The 24,747-nt window shown below is 31.4% G+C and overlaps 1 protein-coding gene across 1 annotated transcript in view; it reads left to right on the forward strand.

Moving 5' to 3' along the window:
* The first annotated feature begins 20,404 nt into the window (after positions 1 to 20,404).
* The window catches only part of LOC143068065 (neo-calmodulin-like), a 29,850-nt gene continuing 25,507 nt past the window's right edge, over positions 20,405 to 24,747 (forward strand). The window contains exon 1 of the mRNA XM_076241811.1: positions 20,405 to 20,754. The gene's annotated coding sequence lies outside the window, so the exon portion shown is untranslated. The remainder of the gene's footprint in view (positions 20,755 to 24,747) is intronic.

Here is a 24,747-nt window from a genome sequence, read left to right on the forward strand (position 1 = left end):
TATTTTTTTAAGAATGGCACAAACTTATATTGTACTTGATTTATACCAATTATGATTGCTGTATATATATGTATCGTGTTTTGTTAGTCTTGTTTAATTTTTTATTTTAGTTTCTTGTGTACAATTTGGAGTTTAGTATGGCGTTCATTATCACTGAACTAGTATATATTTGTTTAGGGGCCAGTTGAAGGACGACTCCGGGTACGGGAATTTCTCGCTACATTGAAGACCTGTTGGTGACCTTCTGCTGTTGTCTTTTCTATGGTCGGGTTATTGTCTCTTTGATACATTCCCTATTTCCATTCTCAATCTTATTTAAATGTTTATTGTATGTTGTGAGACTTTAATAAACCATTGACAAGATATCTGTCAAACTATGAAAAAGTAAAGTTGAACAATATTGATGGATAATTTTACTACTCATTCTATATTTTCTGTGTATGAATGTTTGTTTTCTTTCAAAGTAATATATAATTATCATGCAAACTTGTTCAAAAGAAATTCTTGTTTTTGTGTCGTTAAAGCGTACTACAACAATTTAACTTCAGATCATAACTTTACACGGGTAACATCAAATTTGTAATTCGTAAGGTATAAAAAACAGTAAAAAAAACTTAGTTTCAAATGAGACTGGATATAAAAAAAATGTATGTTTGTGTTAATTGTAAATTAGTTTGTCGATGTAATTTAATACGATTGGCAGACATTTCCTGTAAATATCAATAATGATGTCCAGAAGAAAAGTCCTGGTTCGATTAACGGAAAGTGTTTTGTAAATGATCCATATGTTTTTAAGCCTTATGGTTTAGTTGCTGCAACCGAGATTTAGAATGCTTCAAGGAGTCCCCTAATTGTTCAATGGACAACACTTGAAAATCAAAATTCTCAGAACTACATTAACAAAGATTCAAATGGAAGATTTAAAAACTGAAAAGATAAAAAAAAAAACAACACCACAAAGTATATTCTTAATGTAGATGGTATGTAAATTTCTCACTGAAAAAGGAAATTAACACTTGAATGTGGTTCATTTTCCGACTTCTTTAGACTGCATTTCTTCATCTCACAAATTTTCGCTATGTGTGGGATATAATTGCATCTATTGGGAGGATATTGTCTTCAAGAGATGACACTAATAGTGGCGAATTCAGCGGATTAAACACGATTTTCTATGTTCATTACCTATTACCCAAAATGATTTTTTTTTAAATTTCATTGTTTTTTGGAAAAATACTATATTTTCCCACGATTCATACTAACAATATATAGTTTTGGCCCTATAGACCCTTAGTTGGATTTTATTAATTTTGACGTCATTGATAGTTGAGCATTGTCACTTTGGTGTTTAAACAAAGTGTTTTTAAAATACAAAAATCCTACTCTACCACGACATATTTGCATTGGCCATATATTTCATTTTATTTTGAAGGGATTTTACAATATCCAAGTCTGTTTGATGTTGAGCCTACATGTATGGTAAATAAATACAACAGTAGTTTTCTGCTCTCCAATAGTCATCAATCGGTTATCGATAAAAAATCCGGGTCACGAAAAAAAATCGATGGAAAAACAGGGGAACAATGAAACACCGAACTGAACCATTCTTTGACTTTGACCTTAACATCATGATATATCGTCATACACTTCGATCTAGTCGAAGAGTTAATCCCCCGGACACTTCGGATCCGACGTACTTAACAACAGCTAAAGGGAAAGATGAGTTGAATAAATGTGATGTGTTTGTGCCATTGTCACTTAGATGCTTCAGAAAATATATAAGGAAAATCTTGGGATCATGAACAACATGATACTGGCAAGTTGCACAATAATCAGTTATTTTCCCCGCAGATAAAGCCCAAAACAACATCGTTCTTGTGTGTAAAATCATTACATTAACTGCTTGATAAACGAATTAGGTATTGACAATTCACTTGGAAACTCAACATATTCCCACAAGACACTTACCAAAGAGGAAATCTTGGATAATCATATATCTGTTCTATGTTCCTTTGAAATTTCAACCAAAGATGAAGAACTGGATATTCCATCACTGTTTTGAATACCTAAACTACATAAGTGTCCTAAGAAACAACGGTATATTGCTGGGTCTTCTAAGTGCTCCACGAAACCTCTTTCTAAATGATCAACATCTATTTGATCAGCAATCAAAGCCGGGCTTCAAAGTTCTTGTGAAACCGCTTATTCTAGAGGTGACATGAATCAGATGTGGATACAAAAAAAGTTTCAAAGATCTTTTAGAGTACATACAATCTAACACTCGCACCTGCAAAGTGGAAAGGGGTAAATATAATTTGCAAAACTTGTTTCCCAATCCACTATAAATAAATCTGTTTAAACTAACTCTCTTTCATCTTGCAATAGTATTAAAACATTTGACTTTTCTACACTTTACACAGGTATTCCATATTCCAAACTAACAAGAAAAATTGAAAGAGTTGGTATTGCTTTGCTTCGTAAAAAAGAATGGCCAACGTAGATACAAGTATCTTGTTTTAGGGAGGGATAAATCCTACTTTGTAAAGGATCACTCTGATTCCAACAAAAAATTCTCTGAAAGTGACATTATCAAGATGCTTGATTTCTTGATTGACAACATATTTGTAACGTTCGGAGGAGGTGTTTTACAACAGACTGTCGGCATTCCAATTGGAACAAATTGTGCTTCTCTTCTTGCCGACTTGTTTTTTTTTATTATTATGAGGCTGACTTGGTACAGGAACTTCTTAGGAAGAAATATAAGAAGTTAGCAATATCCTTTATTAATTTTAATTTCCGCTACATAGATGATGTTCCTCACTGAATAATTCAAAATTTGATGACTATTTTGAATGCATCCATCCCATCGAACTACAGATAAAGTATACATCACATACAGTTAAGTCGGCCTAATATCTTGACTAACACCTAGAAATTGACTGTGAGGGTCGGTTGAAAACAATACTTTACGACAAAAGAGATAATTTGAGCTTTCCAATTGTGAACTTTCCATTTCTAAGTAGCAACGTTCCAGCAGCACCTGCATACGGGGTATATCTCTCCCAATTGATACGATATTCCCGTGCTTGTTTTTACTATCATGATTTTCTTGATAGAGGGTTGCTGCTCACAAGGAAGATATTTAACCAAGAGTTCCAACTGCTGAAGTTGAAATCATCCGTTCGTAAATTTTACGGATGCCATCACGAGTTATGACACAGACACATTGTAACGACCAATCTAATCTTGCTGGTCATTGTAAAGAATATTTTGTTTCGAGTTCAGTCGTTCTTCCTTATAAAAGTTAATGGATAAGGAGCTAATCCCAGCTAAATAATAAAAAAACGCACGATCGTAAAATTGAAACTTAGTTGTATATACGCTATACGATGGTTCAGAAAAATGGCTACTGCTAAAACTTGAATTTATCCTATGATATAAGTGGATGATAACTATTTTTTTTATTAATATATGGTTTTGAAATCGAAATCTTCATTTTCAAAATTTCAGCTTGATGACATATAATTCATCTCACATGGAATAATGCTTGGTCTTTGAAACGAAAACAAACGACGAAAATATAATTTCAGCAATAAAAAATTAGGCTCACAAAAATACTGAACTCCGAGGAAAATTCAAAACGAAAAGTTCCTGATCAAATAGCAAAATCAAAATCTCAAACACAAAGCCAGTCAAGGTCGTTAAGCGTTAATGACTGCCATCACAATCATTGTGCAACACCTGTATTATCTTAATCACAGTGAAAAACAAACAAACATGCTGACAAACATTTACCATGTCACAATAACACAATGACGGGATGTATAAGTACATCATAAGGACAACAGTAGTTTACCGCTGTTTGAAATTCATAAATCGACTGAGAAAAAAATACGGGTCATAAACCAAAAACTGAGGGAAACACATCAAATAGAAGAGGAGAATTACGACACAACAGAAATACAAAACTAAATGTAACACACACAGAAACGAACTATAATATAACAATGGCCATTTTCCTGACTTGATACAGGACATTTTAAGAAAAAAATGGTGAGCTGAACCTGGTTTTGCGGCTAGCCAAACCTCGCACTTTTATGGCCATGTTAAATATAACATTGAAATGACGATATTACATGACAAGACTACAGTAAAAATAAATGCAAGAACATGCAGGACAAAGAAATACACAAATAGGAATAACAATATGATGTATCTACATACGAATAGTTATCAAAGGTACCAAGCTTATAATTTAATACACCATACTTCATATGTAACAAAAGAAACACAAAAAGACATGTAGACAACGCATTTTAGCAAAACTTACCATAGAACAACAATCTCATCAGAAATACAAAGCGACACTTTCGGGAAAGCAACTAAATTGGTTTCATGTGGTATGAATTTTAATAAAAAGACAGTTCTACAGATTGTTTTGTTATGTTTTAAGATACTAAATGTATTTAATGGCTTGGTATATGAGCGCATTGTGACGAATGACGACTACATATCTGGACTGTCTATCTTTCCAGTCGACCGAATTTTTGCGGACTGAAAATAATGACACTTGCACGAACGTGTTTTGCCAGCTTTTACGATCTAGAGCTTATTGAATATATAAAAAAGAAGATGTGGTATGATTGCCAATGGGACAACTATCCACAAAAGACCAAAAGGACGCAGAAATTAACAACTATAGGTCACCGTACGGCCTTCAACAATGAACAAATCCCATACCCCATAGTTAGCTATAAAAGGCCCCGATAAAACAATGTAAAACAATTCAAACGAGAAAACTAACGGCCTTATTTATGTACAAAAAAAAAATGAACGAAAAACAAATATGTAACACATAAACAAACGACAACCACTGAATTAAAGGCTCCTGACTTTGGACAGGCACATACATAAATAATGTGGCGGGGATAACATGTTAGCTGGATCCCAACCCTCCCCCTAACCTGGGACAGTGGTGTAACAGTACAACATAAGAAGTTATCTAAATTTAAGTTTTATTTGATTGATTTTTGTCATCCCAGGGCATAACCCATTTACAGTTATTCGTGTTTTTAGTTTTCATTTTGCATGAGATACGAAAACACAAAATTTTCGAACTGTTTTTTTTTTAGAAGAATGCTATTCACCAGACTTAAATTTCTTGCGCAGGCTGGCAAATCTTGAGGTTCTACTAAAATCCTATTTCTAGTACTTGGGTTTCATTTTCCACGTTCTTTTCCTTTTCCACTATTTTTTTTACACTTTTGTCACAATCATTATCATAAAAGTTTAACGATTGTCATCGCAATCATTTTCGTATTCGTGAAGAAGTTTTATTTTCTTATGCATTCCACCAAGCAACTGGTCGGTTTTACCTTGACTAAATTTTAAAGTTTATCTGTTCAATCATTTATTGAGTTTTCTTTTTTGAGCTGCCATTTACATTTTAACTCGAGTTACTTTTTAAAGACCGAAGAACATGAATTAATGAAAGGTAATTGGACACCGAGGAGTATTCAGACCTAATTGTAGACTATATATGCTTAAAACATTATCATTGATATGTTCAAAATTATAAATTATTGTTAAAAAAAAAATGTTTTCAAAATACTTATAAAAGATTTTCTATCCCAGGCGTGGAGCACCTCAGATCGTAGCCGTTTTTAGTGGAGTTCGTGTTGGTCAGTCTTTTGTTTTCCATGTTTTGTTCTGTGAACTGCTTTTTGTCTTTCTCTTTTTTAGTCATGTTGTCAATTTATTTTTAAGCATAAATATCCCATTGGTACCTTTGGAGTCACTTATAGTTGTAATTGGCAAAATCTTACGGAATTGTGGTGTCTTCAAAATGCTCATTAACGCTCGTATTTTATTAGAATTTTTTACTAGTTTCGATCCGAATATCACAAATGAATCTTGTGGCGAACAAGACGTAAATACTTGTTTTTAATCATCTAGCCTCAGAATGTTGGTGTGGACTTTTATCTGACATTTTGTTTACACGAGTCTCGAGCATGGCGTCCGCCTTTGTCTACTTAATATATTTATATCAAACTAGAATGAAAACAAAAACATTTACTGAATAATTAGAAAAAAAACTAAAATTTTATTACATTAAAGCTTTAATAAAACTAAATGTATGACTTGAAGTCTTGTTTATAAATGGTTTTGAAGTTGCTTTTCAAAGCTACTTATCCGCGTCAGTCACCCACGAAAGTCGGAAGCACTCCAAAGTTGCGGTTGCTCGATGTTTCTCATCGAGAAAGTTGTATGATGTAATAGAACATATATCAGCTGGGGGCACATACCAATTAAGTCAGAATCACAACGATGTTTCATTTTAGGAAGGGTTGGTGGTTCAATTACATGTTTTAAATAATAGATTATATCATCATCAAAGCTATGAGAGTTTAAATATAAAAAAATTGATAAACATATACTGTGCACATTAAAGCTGACATTCCAAACAATTACACACGTTTTTATATTCCTTTGATAATATACTCAAAGATAGGAACGGGACCTTCATACACTCTACTGGATACCAGATAACACAAGTATGCTCTTTAATTCAACTTTGAACTTTATTTGGACTTTTAATTTGGTACCAGCGTTATAATCACCGATGAGTCTTTTAACGCCAACACCAACATTTTGTGTACACAAGTTTAAGCCTGGTATATTTGAAGAAATTATTCAAACAGTGTTATAATTATAACTGACTTTGACAAATCATCCACGAAACCTCTTTTCAAATTTCAAATACATGTATAATTGACTTAAAAGAATTATAAATGAATAAGTAAACATTTCAATACTTGTTATCTTAACTAAATATTTGTAAAATTACTGAATGCTACTGCTGATTTGTATTTAAAAATAAGTTACTAAAAACATCGGCTTTTAAAAAAAATGCTAACGAGTCGACATTCACAACTGATCAGAAATAATAATGTATTGTTTATTTTTAACCAACTAAGTACATTATTGCCAAAAATGACTGTTTATTATAAACCCTAACTGGACTTCATACAGACAAACTGGGCATTAATACAGGGCCATTACATAAAAACAGGGCCATTACAGGGAAACAGGGCCATTACAGAAAAAAAAAACAGGGCCATTACAGAAACTGTAAACATTAACATTTTTTCAGGAAAAAGGAAATTTGAATCCTCACAGGAATAGATGACATTTTCAAACCAAAAATGTTCAAATTTAGTATTGATAATGTTTTATAAAGTTTAATTCTGTTTTGAAAATAATATAATTACAAGACTTTTTTGTATTTTATTTAATTTGGCAGCAACACAGCAACTTCAAGTTGGCAGCAACACATACACTTTTGTTCAGTTGGTTAATAAATGTATTAAGAAATGGGTGTTTATATAATGGCCCCGTTATATGTCCTCGGGCAGTAATAATGGCATCGAATGTCTGTTATGGCCCTCGGCGTTGCCTTGAGGCCATTACAGACTTCCTCGACCTTTATTACAGACCTTGGATATATAACAGAGCCATTATAAAAACACCCGTTCATTAATAATATAATAATAACTGGATTTATTCATAATTGCCAATAATAATGCCCAGATGTCTGTTATACGATCTATTTTGAATTTTCTTTAAACGGGGCTTTTTAGCAATAACTTATTTTGTTTGTTTATTAATCACGAAAAAATCTTCTTTAGAGTTAATTCTATGTAATCAAATCATGTATTTAATTTTTTTTAATGGCGTATTGGACATACAAATATTGAGATGTGATATGATTGTCGATTATCCACCAGAGTCGTAATAACGAGGATTTAAATCAACTGAAGTCTCATTGTACGACCTTCAACAATATGAGCGGTCAACACTTCCTTCACATATTTTCATGCATTTATATTCATAGATGATCAGATATTAACTCTTCAAAGAACGACCAAAGTACTTTTGCCTTTGTACATTTTTAATATAAAACAAATTGCGCAGCTTGATATAGAAACCATGCATTTGTTACAATTACAGGATATATAATTTCCTACCATACAAAGCACCAGTGTAATGACGAAAAACTAATAAGTTCTATGATGTTTGGGTTTTTAAAGGTTAACCGCCTTATTTTGTTAAATGAATTGTATGAGGCTTAAATATATGTTGCAGCACAAAACATATTAATGCAATAACAATTAGTAACAACAAATAGTAGAATTATTGTATAATAGCAAATTGATATTAGGGTTCATTAACTCATATATGCTTAGCACAATTGATAAATCATCAATTTTTCAGTATTCTTTAATGTAATTAGATATAGTGTAATAGCAATGTTATTCTACGTAATCAGGGTAGTCACCCGATACACATTAGTCTTGCAGAAATTAAGTCTATAGCGACTATATGTACCGAGCAAGATTTCAATTGATTTTGTTTAAGCATTAGAATGAACAGTTGAAGTCTTGGAAAAAACAGACACATTTTTGTTTAGAAAATCATTATATCAATTACTTAAAACCAACAAAACAACCTAAATTTACAGTAGTATGTCGCTAAATATCTCAAACAATTGAAATTTCGCGGCGGACAACTGAAAATTGCTCAATTGCAATAGAGGTTAACATTGTTGCTAGCGCCTGATATTTTACGACATCAATCTGCTAATCTGTTGCAAACCGGCTAAAATCTACATATGTTTGCGATGTCTGTTGGAAAGTTGCATCTGAATGTTATTAGACAAAAACCAAAACAATATGACTTGTTTTTGATTTGGTGTTGTTTTGCGTATTGTGTCATGCGTATATAGAATTCGTCTCAAAAGCCAGACAGTACTTGATCTTCAAATTTGTGTAACAAATATATGCACTTTCATCAGTGGAATTCGAATATTACTTTCGATCGTCGATGTGAAACCTTTCCTCGTCAGCTTTATCATTCCATTCTAGTAGACAAAATGTTTTTACACCACAATTCGGTCCTATGGCGTTATCAAGCAGGAATTGATAACACAAATATCACCTTGGATATCCACTTAAATTAGTGAAAAATATCGAACAACTGTGAAATTTAAAAAAAAAATCTCGAGTAATATATGTGCAAGGACTTATTGTTAAAGTGTTGGGAATCTTTCCATTTAACTACTTAAATTAAAGAAAATAATTACATCTTTAAAACAGTTTGAATACGAAATACATTTAAATTCAAATAATCAAATACAAGTTGAGGCAAAATGCAAATCAACAAAATCTTACATTTTCAGTAACTGCATTAATGTTTGTGTAGGAATAATTCGAATTGTAATTGAACAAATTCTATAATATCCTTAAATATCACAGCGAATTAAAAAGTCAAGTTTTAAGTCCTTAAAAGCATGTAAATAAACACACTATTCATCTTCATTTGAGAACTGTTAAAACTCAATATACCACAAATTTGTATATGTTCTTGACATTACTCATAGTATATCTCAGTGTTAGTTCAGTAAGAACCAGTATTCATTTTATACATAACATTTTTCTAAACGTAGTTGGTGCTACAAGGATGGCCAATTATTTGTATCTATGTCGTTTATAATAACTGGATGATTATTCCTTCAAAACCCATCAACACATCCTAGCAAGTTTATTTTAGTACAATATATTAAGAAGAATAACATACCTTTTTTATGCCTTTTTAAGCATCAAAACTGAAAGGAAAAGTTTTAAAAAATTTACTTAATAAATACAATAAGAAATCACTTCATGCCCATATAACAAAAAAAAAAAAAAAAACACATTTATCACAGGAAATTAGCAAGTTATGTCAAGTTGTGATTTGATTACACATATAGACATAGAGACTGCTCAGCTCTAATGCGGGACGTCGTTTGCTATATCCTCATGTTTCAAACTAAAGACTTTGAAATTATTATATGTGGTTCAAATGCAAACTCGCAACATTTATCAGAGTACCATGTCCAGGTAGGATGTCTAGTAGAACGAACGGTATATGCATGTCTGATTAATAACATATCATCCTGCATATCCAAATTTGCCTCCGGAACTGTCATACACGTGAGAGGTTAAGCTAGCTATGAATTTTCTACACAGGAAAATTCCTGTGCCAAGTCAGGAATATGACAGTTGCTATTTATTCGTTTGATGTGTTTGAGCTTCTGATTTTGCCATTTGATTTCAAACTTTTCGTTTTGAATTTTCCTCGGAGTTCGGTGTTTTTTTTATTTCACTTTTAGCAGAAAGCTATCATCAATCAAAGTCATCTGGTATTTATGGTATTAGCTCCTGGTAAGATTATCAAAATCTGGTGAGATTAATTTATTTTCTTGAGTATCGAGGAAGTCTTGCTTATTTACATTTATATATCAAAACAAATTTGATATTGAAACAGAAACTTCGTTTCAAATATTTGCAGTTATTTACTATTTTTGTTGTGAAAAGTGTGTTAAATTCTAGACAGTATTAAATCTAAACGATACACATTTGTATTTAGCACAATGCAAATAGTACATCAACTCGTCATAGATACCGGGATTTAAATTTTGTAAATATGCCAAACAAAGTATGAAGTTGAAAATCAAACTAGATTTAGAATAAAATGGAAAATATTATCATACGTTGGGTTAAGATGAAAATTACAAACCTAAGTTTGTAGAGATTTTTGCTGACACTGATAACAATAATAACACACACAATTATAAGATATATAAAACAAACCAATCACATACAAAATGAAACAGGTGAGAAGTATTATCTCTTTGAAAAAAGCAAACATGAAAAAATAGCAATTTGATTAAGATATAAAGACACATAAGCCTGTTCCTTGCATCAGCTTGCTTACAATAATAATAATAACAAAAGAAATTTGGTTAAAGGTTGCCTAACGTCAGTGAAATTTCGAGATTGTTAAATATATATAGCATGTAGAATAACTAATTAAGCAGTTATTTCATTTCATTACATCTGTACAGTAAAGTAGCTGTTTCAACTGAGAAAGGTTTGCATTATCTTTTGTATGTTCGATATATTTTGGGTTTCATAGCGAGGACCCAATTACAGCTTAGGTTATCTTCAAATTACCTTTAAATACAAAATAGCAAGAATATTTTATAAGGAACCTCATTAACATTCTTATTGAAATTTCTTCAAATACTTTTTATAAGTTAAATAGTTTCCTGAATTTATATTACAAAAATTGATTTCACACCAAATTTGGTACTGAATATTTATTTCAAAAGTATTTATTTATTTCAGACACTAATACATTTAATATTTGATATGAAATTGCGTGTGCAAAAATTTAACATTGAATCAGCTGTTCGACGCACACATCATTTTCACACATAATAGATGAACAATGCCTGTAAAGTATACCTGGCTGCTGGTAAATTACCAAAAAAATCGGAAAAATAATTTTTTGCACGGACACAATTCGTCATATAAAATATTATTCTTTAATGATAAGAAACAAGTTTAAAGGTGTTGTTCCAATCGACATTAATTATTCAGGTATGTTTATTCGTGTTCTTGTTACGCTAAATTGTTCAACTCAGTGATTCAATTTATCTGATTCAATGTATTTACACAAGTTTTAAAAGCATAAGAAGAGTGTTTGACCACTTTGGCAAATTCACCATTTTTCTCGATTAAAACACAACCAATTACGATCTGTCAATTTATTTTACCTACTTTTAACAACACGGCTGTTGCTGGTAGTAAAACAGGAATGGCTTATCAATTCAGAGCACCGTCAGTCACTTCCCGAGTCAAGTAGATTGGTGTTGCCCAATAAGAAGTATTGTTTAAAAAGTCTGGTTATTGTTTGTCTTTTCAGTGTACTTCTCTGGGGTCATTGTATTGTTTAGTTTTCTATGGCTTATGATATTTCATTTCCTTCCTCCTTTTAAACAAAAGTTCGTTTATTGAACACATATTCATCTGGCAACTAAATGACTTGATTACGTAATAGAGCAACATTATGTCTACAATAAGTACAGGATATTTCTTGTATTAAGTCTTGATTAAGGCAATTCAAATTGATCATCGCAAAAATGACATATCTCAATCATTCTCCCACGATTCAATCAAGGTTGCTTCATCGGCAAATTACTTTCATTAATACGATATCAAATTTGTTGCTTTTTGGTATGAAAGTGCTACTGAGAAAGCCTTGAATGGCTTTACTATTTGTTGTCTAGATAAAGTTACTTGAGACGGTTAAACTAACAACATTTCACAGCTTCAATTAACGTCATTATACACAGTCTAATTTTTAAAGTTTACCAACTTGATTGATTGTTTTGGCCATGTCCTAGAATTGTGCGTTATAAATGCCAAATTTTGTTTGACTACATTAACGATTTAATTTCTTCTTCAATCTTACAGCACATAATGTGTTCTTATTGTATAAATTGTAAATATATATTCAAAAACGTTTAAGGTAAATAAACATTAAAGTTCAAATAGGATCGGATTCCTGGAGTTTCCCATTTTAGAGTTAATAATATACTATACCACTTAGGTCGTAAAACATTTTCCAAGACATTTTGAGAATTTTGTTCAAAACTTTCCTAAAGAGATAATAACAAAACTCGAGGTACCCGTTTACACACAACCACAATCGTTCAAAGTCCCACCACCTTAATGTAGTTTGGTTAATAATTAATAATATTTTTTGTTCAAAAACAAGTCAATCAAATAGAAGATTGCATTAAGAATGAATGCAACAGTAGTTATCTGATGATCAATTATCTTATTCACAAACAAGTTAACGTACAAAAGGAGGTAGAATCGTATGAACTCCAAGCAGTAGGAAATCGGGTACATCGATAGAAAATCGTATACTTTGCATGCATCACCACCCATGCAAATACACACTCATTAGAAATCAGGAAAGGACACGTGTGGTTAACTTACAGATCAGATGAAATTTCTGCAACATAAACTCTGAATTTAACGAAATACTAAGGATTTGGTATCCCAGGAATAGATAACCGTAGCAGTATTTGGCATAACCTTTCGAACAATTTGAACACCATTGCGATTTAACTTCGTACTTTATTTTGCCTTTTAAACTTTTTTTTATTTGAGCATCACTCATGAGTCTTTTGAAGACACACGTACTCTTTATATCGATCAACCAATTTACGATGGTGACTGTAAAACGATATCTCGTCAACGGTTTACCTCATAAGTCTGTTGGATGCTGATATTGTGTCATATCACACTTGTGTGAACCTACGCTAGTGAAAAGTTTTACTTGAAATAGGTTTACATCAAACAATGAAACAGAGGATATCTTACTGCTGAGAAATTGAAAGTTTACAATTTCAAAGTTAAGCTATTTTGCGTTTTCGCATTTTCGCGTTTTCTCCTTTTGCAAACTCGAAATCGGGAAATCGGGAAATCGAGAAGGCGAAATCGAAAAATTGAGAAATCGTGAAACCGGGGAATTGAGAAATCAAGAAATCAAGAAATCGAGAAATCAAGAAAGCGAAAACGCGAAATGAATTTCTCTATTTCGCGTTTTAGCTTTCTTAATGTCTCGATTTCCCGATTTCTCGCTTTCTCGATTTTCCGATTTCCCAATTTCCTGATTTTTCAGTTTCTCGATTTCGCTTTCTCGATTTCTCTTTTTCTAGTTAACTCGTTTGCAAAGTGAAAGGAGAAAACGCGAACACAGGAAAAAGTGAATTGGCCGCATCCGGCTACCATAAGATATGGACTAGTATGCATAACTTAAAAAAGTCAAATCTATGGAAGATATTGATAACATACATATCCACATATCCACGTGTATAACACAAACAGTTAGATTAATGTATTATGAAGCGAGGAAAAGAGGATGATAAAACATGGTTCAATTTTTATGTTGTGTTCTTCTGTAGACTGCTACCATAGCACAATAACACAATGACTGGATGTATAAAAACCAGATACGTCCGTTGGATATCACAAAAAATATACTAAACATTAAACATAAGAAAGAAGAAAAGTAAGCTGCAAGCTCCTAAATACCGAATGAGTCGGGAAATGTATATCCAATATGCAGGTGAAGTTGGTATATTGCTACTGAGGAAGGGAAAATTGATAATTTCAAAATTAATATCGTATCGTTTGTTATAGATTTTGGTGACCACTTATGTCAGGAATATGACAGTAGTTGTCCATTCGTTTGATGAGTTTTGTCATTTGATTTTGCCATGTGATTAGGGACTTTCCGACTGAATTTTCTTCGGAGTTCAGTATTTTTGTAATTTTACTTTTCATGTCAAATTCAAGTTTTGGGTCTAAAAAGCGACAGAAGAAGCCATATCTGTTATTGTTCAATTTTTAGTTCTGAAGGATAAATTAATGGAACCAAATCAGAAAAGTTTAGAAGATTAATGGAAAGAATATCATCAATATATCTGAATGTGAAATTGAATGATTTGTTCAATGGAGGGAACTTATCCTTATATTTCGTTAATGATAAATGAGTATAACAATGATTCTGAAATTTTCTGAATATTTCATGTTCTTTTTTAAGACATTCCAAGTATTGTTTTTTTTTTATATAAAATAATTTTGTTTGAGGATTTCTCTTCTTGAACAGCTCATTGTCGCTAAGACATGTAAAGCATTCATTTACATTGACTTGTTAGATGGATAAGAAACACATATATTTTAGTATTATAACGCGTCTCTAAATGTATGATTGAACAGCTTTGTTTCATTGAAATAGTGTCCAGTTTAGGTTCATTTGGTTCTATCTTAACACATTTTTTCAATGGTCATTACTATCATCTATTATCTGTGAAGTAGTTGTCACGGGTTAGTTTCTTTTTACTTATTGCAGACAATTAGTACCTAGAAGATTTTGTTTTATCAATAATGGAAGTGTTATTAGCTTCTTGGAATAATTAAATGAATTGGATAATGCTTTCCATAACAGCTTATTGCAAGTATGATAAATTCCTTACGAATTTTTAACAGAGGATAAAAAGGGATATAAAAGACACTATGTGAAATCCTTTTGAGTGTAAAACCGTTCTCAATTGTTGATATCACTTCACATAGATCTAAACAAAATGCCTGCCAACTTGTTATGTCGTGTAATCCATAAGGAAAAGCTTTTCACGATTCTGAATTAAAAATATTCTTTTTGTAAGAGATATGGTGAGCCAAATATTGGGGATTTGTCTTCCCTATCTACTCCTGACTTTTATACAGAAAACAGAATGGTCAGACTGGTTAGGATGTTCATAGAGGAAGGTAAAATAGAATGGTAAGACTGGTTAGGATGTTCATAGAGGAAGGTTGTGGATTGGTTCATGCTTCTCAGTCTTTAGATTCTCTGTAATGCTCTGTAAACCTTTTGTCTATTCGTCGTCTTTCGAGTTGGTCTTGGCATTGCCAGTTTCTTTCCAGATTTTAACGTTCCTTTGCTTTGATTCCTTTCCCTCGGTTTTAGTTTGTAACCCGGATTTGTTTTTTTTCTCAATCGATTTCTGAATTTCGAACAACGGTATACTACAGTTGCCTTTATAGTCAACTATTCATGTTTGCAAAATTTCTACGAAGTATACATACCATCTGGCACACAGTATCATGTGAGAAGCCTACGAATATTTTGAGTAACCTCTGTCGTATATTTGCAGGGACAAGATAAGGAATGAACTGTGAATAATCAGGTCAGTGCAGGATGGTCTAATTAACTATTTTCGTAAAACAAAAAAAAAAAAAAAAAAAAAAAAAAAAACGTGCAATAATGTCTAAAAAATGAACATTTTTCAAATTGGCAAAACCCTCAGATGAAAATTCCGACATTTCTAAAGAAAAATGTCATTTAAATCATTGTATTGAATAGCACAAGGTCTAATAATTTTTTTTTATCAAACCCGATAAAGTTTTTTTGCAATATAAATTGAATGTATGGGGCTTTGAGAATTTGTTGGTATTCAACATAATAACATAAGACTCTGCATGATCGCATGGAATTATGATAATATATAGAAGTAACATGTATATTAAAGAATTTTTGTTTGGTTGTGGTGCGAATAAAAAAAGACCCACACAAATTAAAAAAAACATGATTTTTTTTAAGGGCTACACTTAGTTTAAATAATATACTACTTATATGATTGCCCATTACATATCCGTTGAAGATCATCGAAAAAAAAAATAAACAATGTATGGTATTCAACAATAAGCAAATACCACATACCACATAATCAGTTAAAAAAGGTGAAACAATTTAAAATTCAATAAATGAATAACTCGTATACTACGACAATACACAAAAACAAAAAAAAAAACAATTATGAAAGACAACAACCAACGACAAACACTGTTACAGGTAAAGGATTTTGATTTTCACATGCTTAGCTTTAGTGTATTGAAGTTGCGTGTATTCATATATACAAAATGAGACAAAGTGAACTTGAAATTTAAGTATACTATTGATAGTAGAAGGACTGCTTCATACTCTAATATTTTTCTTCAGTATTGACACAGATTTCTAACTGAAATCTATAACAAACGGGATGATTTCAACTTCCCTACTATTCATTTCATATTTCTCAGCAGTAACATACCCTACGTATGTTGTTTACATATTTAAATTGATGCGTCATGCTTGTGCATGATCACTGACTTCATATACATGTATGTGCCTTACCCAGAAACAACTCCCAACAGAGTTATGAGGAGGAAAGATCATAAATAACACTCCGTAAATTTTATGGATACCATCACGAATTTGTTGATCTTTACGATATGTCTGTGTCTAAACTAATTGAAGACAGTTTCATAGCATTCTAGATTGTGGTTTTAAATACTAACGCTACCCATTTCCTAATATAAATGTTTGGCTAAGTGTTATTTTGTTGTTGTTTTGGTTTGATTATATTTTATGTTTTATCGTTTGTGGTTAGAGCTCTGTACTTTCGTTACAGTTCACATATATCTTATTTGTCAGTATATGCGAGTTTATTTTCCAGTGTTCAGGGCTAAAGTTTTGTTTTAGTCCAAATAATTCTGACGTCGTCACAGCATTTATTCAAAATAGCCTTTTGATACTGTCATTATCATGTTAATTGTTTGGACTAGAGTTGTGAAATATTTGTATGAATTTCGTTTATATATTTTCGTTGCTAAAATAAGTCGCTGTTTGTAAAGTCTTTTGCTTCTGTCGTAATCGAGGCTGTTCGTTGTTGTTCTGAGGTAATGTTGTAAATACTTTTGCATAATGTGTGCGTTTCTCTGTGATAAGTATTCTTGTGTTTGTTTGTGTTGTATTTCTGTCATTTAGTGTTGTTATTTTAGTGATATTTTTTAGCATTGCCATAAAACCGGAGATTAGGCTAGGTCCAAACCAGGTTCAACCTACCATTTTGCGATGGAATGTCATGTATCAAGTCAGGAATATTGCAGTTGTAATGAAGCAGTTTGTTTCTATGTATTCGGCATTTGTATTTGTTGCATTTCAGTTTTTCTGTTGTTTCTTTGTTTTCTACTTATAGTTGACGTGTTTCCCTTGGTTTTAGTTTTTAACTTAGACTACTTTCATTCGATTTGTGACTTTTGAACACCGCTACTGTTGCCCGTATTTAAATGTATACGAGTGCTCAAACCTGTTCATAACCTGCAACAGTGGTGAAAAATGCAACAAAAAATAATTTTTGAAATAGCCAGTTGGAAAAGGGACTTGACTCATAAGACAATAACAATCAAAACCAAGGAGTAAACAAAGACTCATAAAACAAAAAGTCATTTACATCAACAGTTTCAAATAATAAATAAGAAACAACACGAATACCGTATACGACACCCGTCGTGTTACTTCTTTGTTGAGTTCGGTAATGATGGAAGGTTATTATGACTGAGGAAGAATATTGAATATGATGTCTGACACACTATTGTCATAATGGCCAAGCAGCTCATGATTGCGACCGCAACATTTCTTGAGAGATGACCTTAATTTGATTGATTCATAGCCCTGTCGTAGCAACTTTTCAGAAAGCAGTATTCCTCGTTTAACAAAATCAACGTACTTTGAGCTAGCTCTAGAGAAACGTATCAATTGAGACACATATACTCCATATGCTGGTGCCGCTGGAATGTTGCTACACAGAAATGGAAAGTTGACTATAGGAAAATTAAAATCATCGCATTTGTCATAAATTTTGCTATTTAACCTACCATCACTAGTTATTTCGAGAAAAAGTTCTAATATGAAGCAGATATATCTGTGTCGGTTGTATCATTAATTTCAAGTTCACTTGGATATATTAAATGTAAGTGATCACTGAATCTATTATTATTAAGAGACAGTACATTATCAATATACCGAGAGGTGAAATTAAAAGACTGGGTTAATTTCTTTTCTCCTTTCTGTGCAAGCCCTTGGATAAATTCTTCTTCAAAGGAATACAAAAACAAATCTGTAAGTAGAGGGGCGCACTTGGTACTAATTGGGATTCCAATAGTCTGTTGGAAGACCAAACCTCCAAATCAACAGATATGTTGTCAATTTAAAAGTCCAGTATGGCAGTGATATCCTCTTCGGTGTATTTTTTGCTTGACTCTGTATGATTTTTCACGAAGTAAGCTGAATTCCTGTCCAAAACTAGATATTTAAAACGTCTAGTGTCCTTTTTGTTAAAGAAACATAAGCTGACGAGTTCTTTCAGTCGAGCTGTAAGTTTTGTATGTGGAATTAGTGGTATAAAGAGTTGAAAAATCATAGGTTTTAATGTTGGTATAATGTTTTAATGATTGAGATTCTAAATTCACCAATAACTCTTTTGAATTTTTCAGTATTCACACCTATTTAACACCAATTCTTGAATATGCCGTTATTGATACATACCACTTTGAAAATAACAAAAAAACAAAATATATGATGTGATAAATGGTAGCAGGCCCAATTTATGAATTAACTATACTGTCACATACTTTAATACAGAGTACTTATATCGTTATATAACAAAAAATTCACGTTATTTAATATAATTGTTTTACATACTAATATTTGATAAGTATTGATATCAATAATTTACAAATGATTAAATCTATATCCGTGAAATTATTTCATCTATATCCGTGAAATTATTTCATCTATATCCGTGAAATTATTTCATCTATACTAAGTCTATATATTGTTAAATGTAACCTTTATCAATATTATCTTGCTTGTTCTTGACCATATGGGGAACTCAGTATATTAATACACGATTTTGGCCAATAATTTTAATTGTCAGATCATTATATATTTTTTCGGAAAGATTTTTTTGTAGGAATTAAGACATATAAATATAAAAAAACCATCTTACATTTGTAATTAAACCTTAATCTACTATCCATATAAAAATAAGGAGCTGTTGAATAATTGCAAATGAGACAACTATCATTCAAAGTTCAAATACAGACTGTAAGGAATTGAAGGTAACCGTACAATCTTCAACAATGAGAAAAACCAATACTTTATAGTCGGCTATAAACACCCTGACATGAAGTATATGAAATAATCCAATCAAGAAAACTAATGATTTAACTCAGTTGTAGTCAGTTATTAAGTGCTATATGTTGAGATTAAATTTGAGTTATTTTAAAAAAAATCGTTTTTTTTTTTATTTTTGGTAAATGATCATCAATTTCGCGTAAACTTTTTTTGCTTTTTTATTTTGTATACCCATTTCCTTCTTTATAAAATGTAATTGACGTTAGAATAAAAACACACAGAGCGTCCGTGCCGCATTATCTCGAAGCTTTCTTTACAAAGACACTTTTCAAAGAGATCATAAAGTTCTCAAAATAGTTACAACCACATGGTAGATGCTACTTCAGGCGGAGGTTTCACTTTTTTAGTTTGTCATTTTTTAGGCACCTATCTGTTAATAATAAAAAGAGTCGGATGTTTATAGTTGGTGCAAACTTTCGTATTGTCAACAATTGAAATGATTTCTGTTATTTTTATTTATTTTCAAATTTCTAATTGACACTGCAGTTATGTTTGATTTATAAGTTTACCTAAAATGGATTTGACTATTATTTTAAGTCATATTGGTCATTTAGTCCTTCAACCTGTTTCGATTGATATAAATCTTTTGCTTTTAAAATATTCGGCTTGATCGTTTCTGATGAAGTTTAATCCTAAAAGAGCTTCGAAGGCAAATATTTATAAAGTGTTATTTTAAATCCTTAACATCATTTCTTTTCAATATACTGAAAAATTATTTCATAATATCATTTATCATATCAGTCAAATTGAATTTTCACTTTACTAAATATCTCTGAAAGACCAATTTAATAGAAGTGATACACTCAGCTAAAAGAAATCGCAGCAAAAAACATCATTTATTGTTGGGTTAATTGTTAATTAATACCGGAATGTATAACATCAAGTTGATAATATGAAGCTGACTATATACGCAGATTACGAGGCGGGGACATATACCCACACATAAAACTAATGAATACGAAATTAGTATTGGAAATAACAAAAGAATTGAGCTGTAAAACTACTTAATAATGCAACGGTAACAAACGACACAACCAGCTTCAATTTACACTAAATTAAAACACCGTCATTGTCATACCAACGTTTGTTTTTATACTACGTTTTTAGGAAAGTATTTGTTGTAAATTATTAGGGAAACTTGCGTTCTGTATTTCAACAACATATTATTTGGACAGAGAAAGCTACGCGTTTGTAATTCAATTTCACAATGCAAATGTTACAGTAAAAAGATTATTTTACTTATTCAAGTCGGAACCCAGCGGAAACATAAAATCAGAAATTGTAAGTATCTTATTAGCTTTTAACTTATGGTATATAATATATATTTTAATGTTATTTAATATGTAGAAAGAACTGACTTCTTCTCTATTATTGATCCTTTTCGTCACTTAATGTACATATGTGGTTATTTCTTACACAAATATGTGTATAATTAAAAGAAAATCGAAAAAAATATATGCATAGTGTATATGCGTATTCATAAATATATCAAGTTCTCTTAGACCAAAACTTGTGTCAACTTAAATTGTGAACAGCAACATACAAAGAGAATTAACAAATAACACATTTACTATGCGAACGATAGGTTTTTTATGTTGTAAACTTCATAAACTTTATTAAGTGAAAATATGATATCACATGGATCGAAAAGTGCACCAACCAGTTTAACGAAACTGTAGGCTTAAAAATAATAATTATAAATAAAAATAACAACAAAGTGATAGAAAAGTATGCTGAAACTACAAACTATCTGTATAGTATTAGCGGTATAACATAGATTTAATGTTTGACGTCTTCAATAATTCTTAACTTATATATAATACTAAATATGAAAATACAATATAAAACAGACATGTAGTCAACATGTTTCCCTTTTTTTTTGTTAAAGGAAAACTTTTACAATAGATTTTTAGTGTTTTGGAGACTTAAATGAATATTTCTTGTCAACGATAAATATTTCTAGGATTGCGTCTCTGTAATTTTTGCAGGTTTTTTTAAAATAAATTTTGTAATCCCACCCTTTCTCTGTAAATAAATTGCATTATGGGTAGTTGCAAATAAAACAATACTGTTACGGATAAAATATGAAAAAAGAAATTGTGTGACAAAAAAAAAATAAAATAACAAAAATAACGAACTCAAAATGGAAAGTCCAAAGTCAAAGAACAAGATCAATAGCTTACATATCAAATGAATGATTAACAACTGTCATAGTCCGTATTTGGAACAGTCATTTTCTTATGTAAAACATTGTGGATTAAACCTGGTTTGATAGCTAGCTGAACTTTTTACTTGTATGACAGGGGTATGGTGTGTTTGAGGGAGGGTTAAACTGATAAGATTCATCAAAAGATATACTACAGAATTAAATTGAAAAAGAAGTTTACCAAAAATATCGAACTCCAAGTTAAACACATGAATGTAATTCTCAACGCATCACATCTAATAACACCATACAAATATTGTTAGAAGGCTATTGTGTTTTAAACATTGTTTGGACAGTGAACTTTCTTGACCAGAGCATTTCAAATTGATAATGGAGCATACTTTTATATAAAAATTGGCCATACATAACTTGAGAAAATAATCATAAACTAGAAACAACACTTTAAAATATTATTCAGTTGATGATTATGCCAGAAAATTGTCAAAACGTGAAACAGAAGACAAAAACGCAAGTAGTTGTCTATATACGTTATGGCTATAGATACACATTTACAAACGAGGAAGTTCTGAATAAGCATATATTTCTTGAAAAACGAGATCTGACTTCCTGCGGCATTATGGTTTGAACATTATAAAAGAAATGTGACACAGAAGACTACAGATATGTTCTATTTGTCGTAACTACAACTCTGTCCTCTTATTTATAAATTTACTGTTTACAAAATTTTTTAAAATACTAAGGCTTTTCTACCTCAGGCATAGACTACCTTAGCAATATTTGGCAAAACTTTTAGGAATTTTGGTCCTCAATGCTCTTCAACTTGGTACTTTATTTGGCCTTTTTAACTTTTTTGGGATTCGAGCGTCACTGTTGAGTATTTTGTAGACGAAACGCGCGTCTGGCGTATATACTAAATTTAGTCCTGGTATCTATGATGAGTTTATTTCCACGATTATTACATTATCGAATACTACTTATAAAAGGTGTCTACTTGCATATACAACACGAATAATAAAACTAGTGTAACAGAGAAAGATAACCATTCCAAAGCACAAACGTAACCTCAGGTTAGGGTGGGGTTCTAGTTATTTCAAAACCTTCATTTTTTTTGTAATTTTTGTTTTTGTTTTTCGTTGTTTTTCTTCTCGACCATGGTGTTGTCTGTTTTATTGGAATTATCTTTATATCAATGTTGATAGCCCTTTGGTTTCGCCTGTCTTTTATAATGATGTTACAGTTCTTCTCTTGCCTGAATATGTTTTCAAATCATCAACTACGGCTATGATAACCTATGCCTGGGATACGAATATTCATACTTTTGCAAACAGTAAATTAAAAAAAATGACCATATAATTGATATACATGTCAACACCGAAATGCTGACTACTGGGCTGGTGATACCCTCGGGTGTGTGTGAAACGTCCACCATCAGTGGCATCAACCCAGTGTTGTAAATAGTACCAGGCTTATAATTTAATACTAGCAAACCAGACGCGCGTTTCGTTTACGTAAGACTCATCAGTGACACTCAGATCCAAATAGTTAGAAAGTCAAACAAGTATAAAGTTAAAGAGCATCGAGGACCCGAAATTCAAAAAAGTAATTATGAATACGACTTTGGTAATTTATGTAACATTTCCAATCGAAATATTGACCAACTCAAAAAAAATGTAAAATTTTTTGAAAAATAACCGAATAAACTGATACAAACATCACCTCTGAACTGTATTTGAATTAAAAGAATGCCAAACATTATTGCCGAATCGTGTTAAATACTGGGCACAAACGAAGAAGAAGACATGGACTGTATAATAGTTTTCAAAGTGTAATAAAATGCCATACAGTAAAGATAGGTTTAGTAAAAGGTGATTCTGAGGGAAATATTAGGCTTCTATGACGTGTACAATACTTAATCGCCCTTTTCAAAAGTGTTTTGCACTTTTTTCAACTTTTACCTAAAATCTTCTTAATCGTTCCAAGTATTCTCCTGTTTAAATATTTTGCTGACAATTTCGATTTTGTATTCTATAAGCTATATTACCTATGTCACATTCTTCTCTATTCCTTATAAATTTTTTATTGATATCTTCTCCTAGAAAGTTAATTAACGATGTAAAGGGTTGCATCTTAAGATTGTATTACTGGGAATATTGCAGACAGAATCAAATACATGCTATACGAAAATTTGACATTACAGTGACATTTGAAACTGAAGAAGCAAACAGACCACGCAATAAGAAAAAAAGATGAACGACTGATACTGTACTATTAAAACCTCTCAATCACGCTACAATTGTTTGAAAAAAGACCCAAATAGTTTTCTTTCATGCATGTCAGTTTTTTCTGACGATGTATAACACTTAAATCTCTTACAGCAGCATGGGCGAAAAACAAAAACGATCTTATATAGTTTACAATATATATATATATATATAGAGTCTATAAGAATCTACCAACCAGTAAACTTAATAGGTATTGGATCATCAAAATTGACAATACTACACAAACAGGAAAAATTATATGAGTCTGAAAGATTGTGTAACAATACCGATAAATAGATGGAAAACAAAACACTAAAAAGTGTTGAATATCATTGCACAAAGATGGAAAAACTGAACAGATGATATAAATTATACAATAATTGCAAATATTTCGGCTCAACAAATGGCCTTCTTCGGTGACAAAAGTTTTAACAATAATGAGATACAATGTATAAGGTGTAAACATAGATCACTAATAATACAGGTAAGTTTTGGTCGATTGATTTTAATCCAAAATCCTGAATATAATAATATAAACACTAGACTGTATTACAGTCTAGTGTTTATATTATTATATTCAGGATTTTGGATTAAAATCAATCGACCAAAACTTACCTGTATTATTAGTGATCTATGTTTACACCTTATACATTGTATCTCATTATTGTTAAAACTTTTGTCACCGAAGAAGGCCATTTGTTGAGCCGAAATATTTGCAATTATTGTATAATTTATATCATCTGTTCAGTTTTTCCATCTTTGTGCAATGATATTCAACACTTTTTAGTGTTTTGTTTTCCATCTATTTATCGGTATTGTTACACAATCTTTCAGACTCATATATAT

Source organism: Mytilus galloprovincialis, chromosome 3 (assembly GCF_965363235.1).
Source record: "Mytilus galloprovincialis chromosome 3, xbMytGall1.hap1.1, whole genome shotgun sequence".
Classification (NCBI taxonomy): Eukaryota; Metazoa; Mollusca; class Bivalvia; order Mytilida; family Mytilidae; genus Mytilus; species Mytilus galloprovincialis.